Source organism: Sciurus vulgaris, assembly GCF_902686455.1.
Source record: "Sciurus vulgaris genome assembly, contig: HiC_scaffold_611_arrow_ctg1, whole genome shotgun sequence".
In the NCBI taxonomy this organism is placed as follows: Eukaryota; Metazoa; Chordata; class Mammalia; order Rodentia; family Sciuridae; genus Sciurus; species Sciurus vulgaris.
In genome coordinates, this window is record NW_027632409.1 from 6,495,321 (window position 1) to 6,512,001 (window position 16,681).

The window sequence follows — 16,681 nt, forward strand, 5'->3', positions numbered from 1 at the left end:
TAGAATGGCAACTATCAAGAACACAAACAATAATAGGTGTTGGTGAGGATGTGGGGAAAAATGTACACACATTGCTGGTGTGGTTGCAAATTAGTGCAGCCACTCTGGAAAGCAGTATGGAGATTCCTCAGAAAGCTTGGAATGGAACCACCATTTGACCCAGCTATCCCACTCCATGGCCTATACCCAAAGGACTTAAAATCAGCATACTACAGAGATACAGCCACATCAATGTTCATAGCTGCTCAATTCACCATAGCCAGATTGTGAAACCAACCTAGATGCCATTCAGTTGATGAATGAATAAAGAAACTGTGGCATATATATACAATGGAATATTACTCCACCATGAAGAATAAAATTATGGCATTTGCAGGCAAATGGATGGAATTGGATTATATCATCCTAAGTGAGATAATCCAATCTCAAAAAACTAAAGGATGAATGATCTCACTGATAAGCGGATGATGACATATAATGGGGGATAGGAGGGGTTAGCGTTAGGGTTAGGGTTAGGTTTAGGGTTAGGGATAAGGAGGGTGGTAAGAATGGAGGAAGGAAGGACTTTATCGAGGGAAAAAGAAGGGTAGGAGAGGTTGGGGGAAGGGAAAAAATAGAATGAATCAAACAACATTGCCCTATGTAAATTTATGATTACACAAATGGTATGCCTTGACTCCATATACAAATAGAGAAAGAACATGTATCCCATTTGTTTAAATTTAAAAAAAAAACAGATTTCAAAAACAGAAAATTTTAAAGAAAAAAAATAAAATAAAAGAGAGTTGGGTGAGTAGTTGTTGTTAGAGGCCAGAGAATGCAAGTCCAGACCCGTCATGCCTCCTCTCATTGAAAAAGATTATTGGCTCTTGTGTGTTTCTTAAGTACATAATTTTTCGGTAAATACACTGAAAACAGCCAACATCCTCCTCCACCAGTTAACCCTTTCCTTATCCATATGGGACATGGTAGAGAGGACTTCCACACTAAGCAGATCCTGAAATGTAATTCAACTCCTTTATTGACATTCTCAATTTAATCAGTCACTGAAACTTAATAATATAGGCCACTTATTACCATTTCACTCTTTTTAATTTCTATATGTTTCTTATGTTTAATTCTTCAACTATTAGATCTACTAGTATCCATGTTTTAAATAAACATTATAGCCAATGTGATTTTATAATATGTGGTTCTTACTTTCTATAGGTCCTGTTATGCCATCTTTTTCTCTTTGATATTCATCACAAGATAAATGACCAGTGCACTTCTGAGGAAGACTCAGAGAGATGCCCTGGCAAAATAAACATCAATAACGATGTGCATAAAGGTTTATTAATCACTAAGGTAACACCTAATTTTTTCAGTTTTTAAATAAATTAAACTTAAAAACTAGAGAATTACACTTTGAAATCTGACACATTTGATTCCATAAGCTTGTATATCTTCTGCAAATAAATTAAATTTTACCTTCTCTTCTTCAGCTGGTAAGGGTTCCATAACACTTCCTGGTAGGCAAGGATGAGTTTTTCACATTAAAGTCTCCAGATGAAACATTGGCCTGTTTGGGGTCGAATTGAGAAGAAACAAGTAGAAATATAGTTGCTCTGCAGAAACCTTCCCAAGCTGGTACTTTGTACATCTAGAAGTTGTGGAAACAAGTGTTGAAATTTTAATTATATCAGGAAGAAGAAAACCATATACTCATCTTGGTCTTGCAATTTTTAAATGTCTTCCATTTTTTTGCTTATCATTTAGGTTTTTACCTTTCTATTTCTTATGCTCTTTTCATTGTTTATCTGTTTTCTTTGCACTTGTCTTCTTTTCTCTCATCTGTATCTGCTCAATATTCCATTTGTAATATTCATCCTCCTTCTCCCTCTTTTCCCCTTCCATAACTTACTTTTTGGTACCAGGGATTGAACTGAGGGGTGCTCAACCATTGACCCACAACCTCAGTCCTTCTACATTTTATTTACAGACAGTGTCACTGAGTGTTTATGGCCTCACTAAATTGCTGAGGTGGCTTTAGGCTTATGGTCCTTCTGTCCCAGCCTTCAAAGCCACTGTGATAACAGGTGTGTACCACCATTCCCAGCCCATATTTGTCTATATATTTTTATATTAATTTTGGAATCACTAGTGGCTAAAGTTTTGTTCATTGTACATTATCACTTATCATTTCTCATTGGTTATTAACATTACAGAGATCATTTTGATTTTTTATAAGTTAAACATGTGTTTTGCTACTAAGATTTTGCTATTACTTCTAGTTATTCTTTATTCTTAAAGAATTTTGGATGAGTGAGTGATCCTGGAACTTTTGTCACACTGGGTTAGGACATTCACAATGAAATATAAGCCATGATCAGTTTATATCAAAAGAGAAATTGGTTCAATAATGTGACCACAACTAAGAAAGGGAAAGAACTCTATTCAAATGCATGCACAAACCTATGCATATTAACACAGAAAACACGAGAGAGCAAAACAATAAGAAACCACCAAAAGTTACTAGTTCCCTGAGAACTTAATCCACAGGCATTTTTGTGGAAGATATGCTGTATGAACATTCAAATAATTGTTTGTAAGTAATTGAGAAACTAAGAAAAATAAGAAATAAGTTAATGAACTCAATACAGATTTTGAAAGAACGTTCTAAGAAGGAAATTGAGTTCCTGAAGAAACTCTGAAAATAATAAATTCACTCACTCAAAAAATATCTGAATGGGAAATATCATCTAAATACTGTATCAAGCAGAAGGAAGAATGTTAAATCTTGATGATGTGTAAGAAGTAGACTTCCATATAGTAATAAGAATGAAAGACATTAAACAAAAATATGCAAGAGTTTTGGAACAAGTTCAAAAGACCCAATGGAAGACTCAGACCTTGAGGAAGGAATGGAGATACAGACCAATTTTATAGAAAACTTATTCAGGGAGCATATAACTAAACAGTTCCTTACTTATGGGAACAATGGACATCCAGGCACAGGATGCATTTTTTTTTTATATTGCTAATAATATATACCTTTATATAAAACTTTATATAACATGTGCAGGGGACTGTGTTAAGCACTTTTCTTTTTTTTAATTTTTAATTTTTAATTTTTTTAATTGTAAACAAATGGGATACATGTTGTTTCTCTGTTTGTACATGGTGTAAAGGCATACCATTTGTGTAATCATAAATTTACATAGAACAATGTTGTTTGATTCATTCTGTTATTTTTTTCCCTTCCCCCCACCCCTCCCACCCCTCTTTTCCCTCTATACAGTACTTCCTTCCTCCATACTTGCCCCCCTCCCTAACCCTAACTCTAACCCTAACACTAACCCTTCCCTCCCCCCCTATTATGTGTCATCCTCCACTTATTAGCGATATCATTCATCCTTTGGCTTTTTGAGATTGGCTTATCTCACTTAGCGTGATATTCTCCAATTTCATCCATTTGCCTGCAAATGCCATAATTTTATCATTCTTTATGGCTGAGTAATATTCCATTGTATATATATACCACAGTTTCTTTATCCACTCATCAACTGAAGGGCATCTAAGTTGGTTCTACAGTCTGGCTATTGTGAATTGAGCAACTATGAACATTGATGTGGCTGTATCTCTGTAGTATGCTGATTTTAAGTCCTTTGGGTATAGGCCAAGGAGTGGGATAGCTGGGTCAAATGGAGGGTCCAATCCAAGTGTTCTAAGGAATCTCCACACTGCTTTCCAGAGTGGCTGAACTAATTTTCAGCCCCACCAGCAATGTATGAGTGTACCTTTCTCCCCACATCCTCGCCAACACCTGTTGTTGCTCGTATTCTTGATAATCAGCATTCTAATTGGGGTGAGATGGAATCTTAGGGTGGTTTTGATTTGTGTTTCTCTTATTACTATTGAAATCCAAATAAATGTGGCCTATACAGAATCTTTCCAGGTTATACTTCAGTAAAAGTGCCAAAAATTCAGAGCAAATCATCGTTTGTATAATTTCAGAAATGAAGCCCCAAGTCACTTATAAAACCTATTACATCTGGATAACCCTAAAGGCTAGTAGCACATTTCAAGTGATAAAACAGAAATATTGCCAACCTTTCTTGCTATCTGTGTCAAAGTTATTCTTCAGAATCAAAGCAGAAATAAAGACAAAGACAAGAATAAACTGAAATAATTCATTACAAGTAAGTAAACACTGTGGAAGATACAGAGGAATCTGATGTGCTCAAAAAGAAAAGAAAAATCAATCATGAGAGCATAGGAAATGATACATTTTACTAGAATAACAGATAAGCAGATGAGAATTAATAGTGAATCCAATATTTAAAAGCAACATACACCTCAAGATTTTAACACTGCATGTAAAATATCTTAATTCTTAATTCTCCACTTAAATCATATAGCCTAAAATACACCCAAATATATATTGTCAGCAAGAAACACTGCTAACTTCCAAATATGTTCACATACTAGACTTGAAAGGATGAAAAATGATATTCCATGCAAACAAAAGCTAAAGGCAAGAAAGGGTTGTTATTCTCATACTTGATGAATTCAAGAAATAATTACCCTCAGGTGACAAAGAAGGTGACTACATACTGATAATGGAAAACACCAAAAAAGAAGATAAATGGCTGTAAATATTTATGCTTGAATAATAGTGCACCCAATTTTATAAAATTAACACTACATATCCTCTAGGGACAGATAGGCCCCAATGTTGTAAGAGCAGGTGACTTTAATGCAATATAATTAGTGAAAAGGTCACCTGAATAAAATAAAGTACCTCAATTTTAATTCAGAATGACTTAACACTTGTCTACAGAATGTTTCATCTAATATCAGAATACATCAAGTTTTCATTAACTCAAGGACTTTATATTATATCAATTGTTAGAATACAAATAGAGATTTAGTAAATGCGGAAACAATTTAAATAAAGAAAAGCAAAATCAATCCTGAGACTCACCGTATTACAATGGAATAATATTAGAAAGCAACACACAGTCCTGGGAAAACCATGTATCCATATGAAGATGAATGAAGTTTGATCCCTAACTCTTACGTTTCACATAATTCAACTGAAAATATCCAAGCCCTTATATTGCATTCTGAGATCCCAAATTTTAAAACTTATTTGCTTAGTTATGTAACTATTCACTTTATAGCTTTTGATTTTTAATGAGATTTTCAAAGTTAACAAATATATTTTAATATTTTCTGGAGCACCTACAAAAAGGTTTCAAATGTAAAAAAACTTCTTAATTTTTTGAAAATGAATAAATTTGTAGAAAAAATTGCTATATAATGAAGTGTTCTAAATAACATACATGAAATGACTGTTAATTCTACTGAATTCTAAAAATTATTCTTTAAGTTTGTATTCACTTTTGATTTCTGGGATATATAAATTCAGGTGAGTTTTCTTGAATCTGTGCCATAAAAAGAAGCAAACACGTTAAAGAAATATCATAAATATGAAAGTAGGAACCAGAATATCCTCCAAGCATCCTCTAATCATGAAGCATATATTTGGACTTAAGATGAAGATTTGCTTATTTTTTTTTAAATGATTGACTCCAAGACTCAGTATTTCCTTGCAGAAAACATCTCTCCAATGTCTGTTCTTTGACCCATCTCTGTCACCATTCTTTGGTAATTTAGTAAATCCTTTCTTTTAATAACTGAATGTGGTTTCCATTCACTGCCCCCACAAGATTGTGGCATTCCACTCTGGAAATCAGTGTGGAGATTCCTTAGAAAAGTTGAAATGAACCCACCATTTGACCCAGCTATCCCACTCCTTGGCCTATACCCAAAGGACTTAAAGTCAGAATACTACAGAGATACAATCACATCAATGTTCATAACTGCTCAATTCACCATAGCCAGATTGTGGAACCAACCTAGATGTCCTTCAATTGATGAATGGATAAAGAAAGTGTGGTATATATATATATATATATATATATATATATATATATATATATATACAATGGAATATTTCTCAGCTATAAAAAAGATTAAAATTATGGTGTTTGCAGGCAAATGGATGAAATTGGAGAATATCATGCTAAGTGAGATAAGCCAATCTCAAAAATCCAAAAGATGAATGATCTCACTGATAAGTGGATAATGACACATAATGGGGGGGTGGGAGGGGGGCAAGAATGGAGGAATGAGGGACTGTATAGAGGGAAAAGACAGGTGGGAGAGGAGGAGGGAAGTAAAAAATAACAGAATGAATCAAACCTCATTACCCTATGTGAATGTATGATTACAAAAATTGTATGATGTCACTCCATGTACAAACAGAAACAAAATGTATCCCATTTGTTTACAATAAAAATAAATTAAAAAATTATGCAGAGGATAAGACAGATATTGTCTCATTAATATAGATTAGGAAGCTCATGATTGGGGAAAGTAGGTAATTCAATCAGAGCCAAGAGTCAAATTCACGACTACTGATTCTAGAATTCTTGCTTTCTTGACCATATGACATTGAACAGGGACCAGCACCCTTAAGACATGATTTAGACTCATCTTCTCCATTTCTTGGCATCATAAAGACTGAGGCACACTCCCTGTCCCACACCATTTCTTATACATATACAGTGCACCATGAGAGCATCCTCTGTCACTGCCTGTGGGTATGTGACATCACCACTAACATACTTGATGGATGTTGAGTCTGGGTCATTGTAACCCAGTTAGGAAGCACTCTCATCTTCCCCATCCTCAAGGTCCTCAGACTCACTCTTCTCAGAGGGCAAGCAGAAGGACTGGTAATTGTTGGACTCCTGCCAAGCCATCCTTTAACTCAACAGAGAGAAAAGAAAATTAACCTCTCCTCAGAGCACATTTTGCACTGCTATTCACAAAAAATAACTACCAAGTAAAATGTAATTAGAAACTCACACTGATTGAAGTTTTGCCATGTCAATTTCCTGCCACTCCAACATTTGACATGGCTCTGTTGGAGTAGAGGATCCAACAATTGACATGGTCTGTTGGAATAGAGGACTCAACACTTGACATGATTCTGCTGACCATCGTCCCTCTTGGGGGCCATAGGCATGGCATGTCTCTATCTGTAGTTGCTTTTTATTATTAATAATCAATATATCATAAGAAACTTATTGGAAAACATCGAGAAGGTTTTACTGTATTGGGACACAAAATAGTGCACACTGAAATTTTAGCAGTAATACATAGATAAATATATGAAACTAAACAATTGTATCTGTGCTTGAGATTAAAGGAGACTGTGATTGCTTTAGTATAATAATAGATGGATAAAGAGGCATTCCTCTGAGCTTGGATGCGTGTTTGTCCTTTGTCACTTTCCTAGTTTTAATAGTTGATTCCGGAGATACTTTACATAATGAAAACATTTAGGTTAGTCATAAATATAACTTGTGCTTTTCCTATGTTTAGTCTAATTCTTTGAGAATGAGAATAAGATTGTAGTCTGCCATTATATAAAATTAGAATAGACTAAATATTAACCATAAATTGATTTCTTTTCCCTTCAATAATAGTAAAAACTTTTGACTATTAAACACTGGAATTCATGGTGGGGGTGGTTTCTCAGAAAATATAGTGATGTGTCTGTTCTGAAGATTGAAGGCTGGCAGATCATGGTACCCTCAGTTTAGCTGGGATACAAGTTTGTTTCAGTTTAGCTGGGAGACAGATTGTTTTAATCTAGCTGGGAAATAAGGTTGTTTTGGTCTGGATTGTCATAGAGAGAGAATGTGTATTTTGAAAAGAAGCATAGATTGTAGTTTGGAAGGTTTTTCTTATTTCAAACTAACCATAAAATGATATAATCATTACTAAAGAAAGATATATATGAAAAGACTGGCAGAAAAATAAAGATTCAGATTCAGCCTCAGAACACTTGGTGTGTCTGTGTGCTGTTTCTCCACTGTACTGAAGCCTCCTATCTACCTAGGACCCCCGACACCTCCTAGGGCTGGACTCTGGCAAAGATTTTTGCTCATTTGTAAATAAACAAGTTTTACTGATTAGCCTGTCTCCTACACTTCAATAATGAGCATCCACCAAACATCCCTGTTTTTAAGAACATGACTAAAAGGGACTGTTTAAATAAATGGTTCCTCATTGGCTAAAATAAAACCTTTAAAATTTCTTGTTTAAATAGAATGCATCTTCTCTGCTTTAGGCACTCAACACTTCTCACTAAAGTAGACTAAATGTTAAAGGTGAATCATTTTAAAAAGTGTTCTGTGGAGCTGGGTATGGTGGTGCAAACTTGCGATCCTAGCTACTCAGGAGGCTAAGGCAGGAGGATCACAAGTTGGCGGCCAGGTAAACAACTTAGTGAGACCCTGTTCTAAATAAAAAATAAAAAGGACTGGGGACATAGATCAGTGGTAGAGTGCCCCTGGGTTCAAACACTAGTCCAAAAAAAAAAAAAGTATTCTGCTTCTGTTACCAACAGGAACTAGCAGATTGATAGGTTTTTGAATTTTTAAGTGATTCTAGTGGGGGAGACCAAAATATCTACATCACTGGAAATGACAGTTCTCTCTAGACATACTTTTTCTTATGTTCAGCTTCTTCCTTTTCCCTATTCTTTTCCTCTATTATTCTCTTTCTCTTGGCTGCTGCTTCTTGTCTTTTTTTATTTTTTCTTACTGTCTTTCTTCCATTTCTTCTGGACTCAGAATACTCTTCTCTTCCTTTTGGTAGACTCCTCCAAGAGGTCTGGGATAAGAACCTATAGGAAGGACAAGATCCAAATCCAGGAATGTCAGGAACTTCCTGTTCCTCTATGAGTTTCATTCATCCCCAAAGCAGACTCTCTACAGAGGCAACATGCTTAGGCTTTCACAAAACACTGCATCTCTGTGTGGTGGACACTGGCAGCAAGACACTTCAATTTACTGTTCATATTATGAATTTCATTGGCATGGTGGTCACTGTGTTCTAAGTTCAGACAAAGTACTGACATGGATAGTACGGTCATTTTGATTCATTTCATGAGCAATAAGGTAGTTCAAAATAGATATTTTTTCCTTGATTGAAAGCATACACTGTAGGATACCATTTAAAGTTTAAACAATTTTAACATAAAACTTTCTATAAATGTATAATTTATTTTAATACAGAGTATTTTAGCATGATTATCTTAATGATAGATAATATTTAGAAAGTACATTTTAAGCACCAAACACTGTAAACATTACATATATCATTTGTAATTGCCATCATCCCTTAATGAAACAGAATCATGATTATCAAAAACAGGATATGGTATTTTGATTTAATATGGTGATCCCTTTAGGGGTGGCTTAGAAGAGGGACAGGGCTGCTTTTACCTACTCTAAATTGTATAATATACTCACCTTATTAATGTTTTTATGCTATATTTTTACATAACTTTTATACTAGTGTTCAGTTAATTTGTTACATTTCAAGAGACACTTATTTCTTAAATCATTCTAAGAGAAAAATTATGATACTGGATCATGTTTGGTTCTTTTATAGAAATAAATTTGGAAGAATTTATGATCTCACCCAAATTAACAGCACTTACACTGCCTTTATTTTGGAGTAACCAGTCCTCTTGACTTTTTTTTTTTTTTTTCCAAAAGAATTTTCCGAAGATTCACCAGTGGTTCAAAGGAATTTCTGTCTTCCTTACTGGGCTCTTTAGAATAGTCTTTACCATCAAATAAATACATATGGTTCTCTAAGAATATAAAACACAAAGTGAGAAATGTTAAAACATTGAAAAATAGGTTAATGCTATTCAAAGCAATGACTAGGTGAATAAGAGAATAGCCCAACTCTAAATGGGTGAAGACCAGCTTGTGATGAAGGCATTTCATTTCCTGATGCACCAATACTGATGAGTTTGAGTTTTATACATGTTCACTTTTCAAAGGACAGAGTATTGGCTTAAACCCTTTTGGTCCACCCTACATGATGTGGGAATCTTTGCTGAATTCCTCTACACTGCTGAGTCTCAAATCATTCATTCATTCCACAAATATTCCCAGTGCAAATCTCACTGACCTTTAAGATCCCCTAATAAAATCTCTACACTTTTAGTCCAAACACACTTTTAATACTCAACTCTTTTTCCCTTTTTCTATAATAGTAAAGGAACAAGGGGCAAATCTATGATAATATCTTAAAAAAATCACAAAAAATGATTCCTTAGATTTATAATATTCTCTGTAGATCTAACAAAGAATCTTCATGTTTCTTACCTCAATCCTGGTATAACTAACCCCACTTATGAAAGAGGAAACTGAGATTCACACAGGGATTAAAGGGTTCCTTAATTCTCTCTGCTACAAAATGAACAAGGTAGGTTTTTCTGATTCTAAGATCAGTATGTTCTTTTCAGTAGATTAGTGTGTATAGAAAAGTAGAGAGAAAACAGTCTTGCAAATAATTATGGTGAAACAACAAGGACAATAGTATGATTTTTTCCTTAATTTTTGCAGTACTTGAGGTCAAACCCAGGGACTCACACTTGCTAGGTATGAGCTCCACCACTGAGTGACACCGCCAGCTGATATAGTACTCTTAAGTAGCACTTTGTGCTATCAGAGCAATTTCACATCTATTACCACATTTGATTTTTGCAGCTGTGTAAAAGATTAAAGAAGACATTAATAGCACTATTTTACAGATGAAGACACAAAGGCCCAATGAGGTTGGATGATCTGCCAAGATCATGAATCAAGTGATAAACAACCAAGACCAGTAACCACAGATAGGTAAGATAATGATTCAAAAGTGAAGTGTATTTAATAGCACATGTTACCAAATAATGTATTTTCACAGCATTATGAAATAAACTCTAAGTATGTTTTCCCTAGAGAGTATGAAAGCAAAATATTTTCATTCTCAAGAGATCAATTGCTTCACACTTGTACCCAAATCTAACCAGTTGTAATGCTAATTGACATTTGCTACTTAAATCAACAGGGGGCTTTCAGTGAGGCACTCTATCAACAAGTGGAAAAAATAAAGAGCTGATATGTGTCAAATATAATCAACATATATAGCATCAAACTGCATGAAATTCTCAATTTACCATGTAAATGTTCTTTTTAAAAAAATTTAGCATTAAAGATAAAGCAACCTTACTTTTTACTTAAATTTTATTGGGCTGCTCTAATTACTATTCTTTAATGTTTATTTACATTATTTTTAATGATTCTCCATGTCTTCAGTCTCTTTCTATTAGGCAGCTGGAGCCCACAGGTCTAGACCCTCATCTGTATCCTGCCAGAGGAACCATTTATCACAAAGAGAACCAAGACATGGTAATTGAAGACAGCATTCCAGATTTTAATCAAACTGGAGAAATTTTTGGCAGTTAGATTGTCTGGAAAAATACCTTTTATTAGGCAGGTGAAGATATACAATCATCTTTTAAAAACACTGCAATTTTATTTTGATCTAGCAAATAAAATTAAATTAATATAGATGACTACAGAAAAGGGTGTACACTTGATACTAAGGTCATCAAATATAACTTAAAAATATGACCACACACATTTATTTTTTTCTCTCACCTGAAACAGCTAAATGACAATAAATGGATTACTAAAAAGCTATATGAGCAATGGTATGTTAAAATGTTCACAAACTCTTTGGAAAATAAAAACAGTTTAAGAAGAGCTGTGGAACCAAAACACAGGTATCCAGCTGGGACTAGCTAGAGGAATAGAAACCCTCTCAATACTCCAAAAGCCTAGGACTCATGGTCCTTACAGGGCACCACAATATAGGGGGAACTGAAGGGATCCACACACCAAATAATGGGAGCCCCATGAGCTCTTGGATCTCTGTCTTTACAATTTAAGCAATTTTGCCATAATGGTTTATCTTCCAAGGATGATAAAAGAGGACTCTTCTAAGGATAAAATGAGTTGTCTAGTGATGTCTTCAAATATGGGTGTCTGGAAAGACTTCCCCAGTGCAAAACATGACTTGCCAACCAGTGCTGCTGGCATGAGGCCCAAAGGCTGTCCACCTTCTCACAACAGCGCTGTCTGTCAGCTTTGGGGCATTTCACCAGCACCCTGATCAGACAGTCACAGGACATCAGATGTTTCAGGAAACTGCTAATAAGAACAAGGGATCCTTTCTGGAAAAAGAAGAGGAAGAAGAAGAAGCAAATAGAGGAAGGAGGAGAAGCACATGGAGAAAAAGAGATAATACAGTGGACAGGGCAACATTTTTGAAAATACATAATAAATATTCTCCCTGGGATATATTTTAAAAAGCTATAATAAATGTCCTCAGTGAGGATATTACATCCTTGAAATGAGAACAGGATACAAACAATAAGCAGAGAACAAGAAAGAGTTCTTGAATATAAATATGATACTATTGTAAAAATTTTTAAAGATAAAACACAAGAAAATTCAAAAAAAAGTGTTCTCTCAAATAATGCCAGTCACCTGAATTTTGAATTCTTCATATATCCTATAAAAATCACACCAATTAACAAGGATAATGAATCCACCCCTAATCTAAGCCTTCTACAAAATTAGGAATCAGAAAGTACTCTAAACTTCCATTTGCAGGTAAAAAGAGACATGAACATCCCAAACAAGATGAGCCATCTCTGAAGTGCTCACTCATCTGGGTAGACAAACAGAGATTGCATAGGAGAAAGGACAGTGGGGTTCTAGTAGTTCCAGACAGAGAAAATTTATTCTCCGAAATGAGGATCACACTCCAAATGGGAAAACAATGAGGATGGGTCTGAGTCCTGGTAGATCACAGCAGTGGCTACTAAGGAATCGAAAGGGAAGGGCCAGAAAGTAGATGCAGTCAAAAATTTGAGGAAGTACAGATTTTAGGTGAGAAAGAGGTAATTTGGAAAGGAAGGCATCCTTTGACAATTTTATGGCAAAGAGAAAGAAAGAAGCAAGTAGTAAAAATTGAGAATGACAAAACCAAAAGCCTTTCCCAGCCCACCCCCTACCAGTAAAGGAAGCACCACCTACCGAAACCATGGTGCTTCTCTGTATTGGTTGGAGAAGGAACTCTTTTTTGGGGAGTTGGGAGTTCTGGGATTGAAATCAGGGGCACTCAGCCTCTGAGTCAGATCGCTAGCCCTATTTTGTATTTTACTTAGAGACAGGGTCTCACTGAGTAGTTTAGTGCCTTGCTTTTGCTGAGTCTGGCTTTGAATTTAGATCCTCCTGCCTCTGTCTTCTGAGCCACTGGGATTACAGGCATGTGCCACCATGCTCAGCTAGAAGAAACTCTTGAATTAAGAAGCTCAGTAAGAACCCTCTCACTCCAGACCATATTGACTCCCTATTGCTGCTGATACAGGAAAACAGTCATTTTAAAAATTAAAATCATGCAATATTAGGAAGCATGATACAATGCTGCTATGTGAAAAGAAGAAACAAATACCAAAAATCCCTTCAAATACAGATTTCAAAAATTTCAGAATAGAAAAGGATAAAAAGATAAATATTGGGGTTAGGGCTCTAGCTTAGTAGCCAAGCATTTGCCTAGCATGTGTGAGGCATTGGTTTTGATCCTTAGCACTGCATTAAAAAAATAAATAAACAAAACTAAAACATACTGTCCATGTACAACTACAAAAAATACTTTAAAAAAAAAGATAAATATTTTAACCAAATTTGGAGAGAAAAGAAAAAGGAAGACAAAATGATCTACACCTCATGGGTCTTATGAAGGTTAAATGGAAAGAAGATATAAAGCACATGACATAGTTGGTGGCGCTGTTGATGAACCCCCAATAAATGCCCATAAATATTAGCTACAATTTTTTAAAAAAATCTACTATCAAGAAAAGGAATCACTGTGCAGAGCATCATCATAAAGATGACATGTTTCTCCAATACACACCAGATAAGATGTCTGCATCAAGAGAGAAAAGCTACAAATTTAACCCTTGATGACAGGACCATAAGCATTCATATCATGACTTGGATTCAAAGTTTATCCACAAGAGAACAGACAGATATATTTTCAATTTCTTGGATCAAGAAGCCTAAAGAATGTGCTCAAGATGACAGTAGGGCTGGGTAGGAAAAAGAGGTCCCAGGGAGTAGGATGCAGGACTTCCTATGGTAATGCATATCACTCATGTACTAGCTTGAGGTGACTGTGCCATTTGCTCACCCTAATCCCCAACTCACTTCCTTCCCCCTGCTCTCTTCTCTCTCCTCCAGCTGCAGGCAAGACATCAGAGGTCCACTGGCCATTTTTTGTCTCTCCCAGGATGGACTCCAGGTCTATCTCACCCATGGTGCTCCCTTCAGAAGACAGCAGTTTATCCAAGCCAAATTTGAGTATTTCACTCAAATTGAATGGAGAAAAAAAAATCCAGTTACTTCTCATAAAAACAAAGATCAGGATGTGGTAATCTACTGAGTGTCTAAGTGACCCCAAGAACATTCCTTCCCTTGTGAACTTTCTTCTGTCCCATGGAACCAAGCTATTGTGGAGTTAGATGAGGAATAAGCAGAAAGTTGATAAATGACAACCAGAGCTATTGATTTTGATAATTATCTATAACTGCAATAAAAAATATTTAGCCTCTAATTTCTTTTATTTTAGGGGGACAGTAAGAATAAAATGATTTATTGCATCTTCTATAGCACCTCTCACCAGCATTTTTTTACAGGTACTTCCAGCAGTCCTGAGAAAAATCAGAGACCCTGTTAGCTACCTTTCTACCTCTCCCACTGTCAAACTTCTTAGAAAGAGAAGGTGCCACTCAGTACCTTGCCTCACTATAAGCTGACTTCTTTCCTTTGCCAAGTTGCTTTTCTACCACAGTACTTTATGGAACCCACCTTGGAAAAACCATAACAATCCTGATCACCAAGGATCTTTCTGAATTTAAATCTCCTTGGATAGTCCTGTGCACTCCCTATGCTGCCTTTTCCTCTCACTCCTCTCTAGGGGATGCTTTGCCTATTTCCTAAGGCTACAAGAACCACCCAGAAAGCTTAGATAATACTACCTGGCTTTCACTTGCTACTTCCAACTTTACACCTCCCTAAGCACTATCTCTTAAGAATTCTGAAACAATTGTGATCCACATGATGGACCCTCATTTGTATTTTGCCCTTTTCATTTTATTTAGTTATCTCTATACTGTCTATTTAGTTACTTGGAAACTTAAAGGTATCCTGTAGCTTGAAAAACACCTGAGATCAAAACTAAGCAAGAACACACTTGGATATATTTATATATAGCCTTGGTAGGGGTGTGTGTGTGTGTGTGTGTGTGTGTGTGTGTGTATATGCACATACACAGACATATATATATGTATGTAGATTACTTACATTACATGTATATGTATATAGATTACTTACATTAATATATATACCTATATATAAACATAAAATATATAAATATATATTTATATATATTAATATAAATATATATATAAATAAAATATAAATATATATATAAATAAATATTATATATATATATATATATATATATAAATCAAGGCAAACACCTTTGGCATTTAGTAACCAAAACAGAAGAAAGCCAAGTATTTATGATGAAGCTCAGTTCTTACTGGGATCCTCCCTTCCACTCCCTTGGACTTAAGTCTCCTGGCTTTCCTTGCTATTGAGTACTCACAATGTGTTTTTAAGGAACTACCTTTTTTAAAAAATGAAAAACAGTATATTATAGTAATTAAGAGCATGTAGTTGGAAGTTACAGGGTGCCTGGATTAGAGTCATGAATATGAATGATGTTTGAAAAATTTCTTAAAATGGGGATAAAGACAGTATCTACATCATTCTTCTGTTACTCTTCATCATGAAACAACTGGAAAAAGTACATCTCAGACAATGCTTAGTACACAGTAAGCATTCAATAAATGTTCACTACATCTATATCTGTCCCTCTCTTTCTGTTGTGTACTCCTTGCAGGATAAGGAACCTGCTTTCCTTTTTCAGAACTTCACAACTCTACACTGCTTAGATTTATCAAACCAGAACCATGGCTTTTACTACTAGATTCTTTAATAATTTAAAAAATGACCTGCTTTCTTTTGAGACAAGGCAGTGTGTTATTATCCTTGTCCTTGGCAACCATAAACAACTCACTGTCTAGATGGGGAGCAAAAAATCATACAGAACCAGAATGAGATTTTTTGCTCCTGGCCTGGGCAGGTAGTCCCAAAATAGTCCTCTCCAACAGCCAGTAGTCTATATTGGCCCACAGCAGGGAGTTGTGTCTGTGCATTTCACATCAGAGGTAAACCCCTAATTGAATGCCTGGAGCTTCCTCCACTAGGGAAGAGTTTGAGTATCTAAGACCTCATCTCCTCTAACTCCCAATATGTGCACTTTCACTACATCCCACAATGAACTCATCTCTCAAGGTCCTGTGAAGTAATGTATTTAGACAACTACAGTATATACCTACCTCTCTCTCAAGCTTTTAGCTTACATTTGTAATTGCCTCTTCAATAGTGTGAAAAAAAAAATGCACAGCCACCCTGCCATCATGACAGATGAGTATGCAGAAGACTAAAAATATAGAAAAAGCCAGACTTCAGTTACTCCCTAAGGTAAACAAAAACCAAGCAAACAAACAAAACCTTGGGTTCTTCTTTCAGGTTCTAGTACCCAAAACACTGTGAACCTTTCCTGCAAGTCAATGACTTCC

General features: G+C 35.4%; 1 long non-coding RNA gene across 1 annotated transcript; it reads right to left on the reverse strand.

Annotated features, from left to right (window-relative positions):
• Positions 1 to 1,207: 1,207 nt before the first annotated feature.
• Positions 1,208 to 16,241, reverse strand: LOC306652821. The gene is made up of 3 exons (XR_013761553.1): positions 16,145 to 16,241; positions 1,471 to 1,561; positions 1,208 to 1,294 (listed from the first exon to the last, which is right to left on the reverse strand). It is a non-coding gene; the product is annotated as an uncharacterized lncRNA (long non-coding RNA).
• Between the last annotated feature and the right edge of the window lie 440 nt (positions 16,242 to 16,681).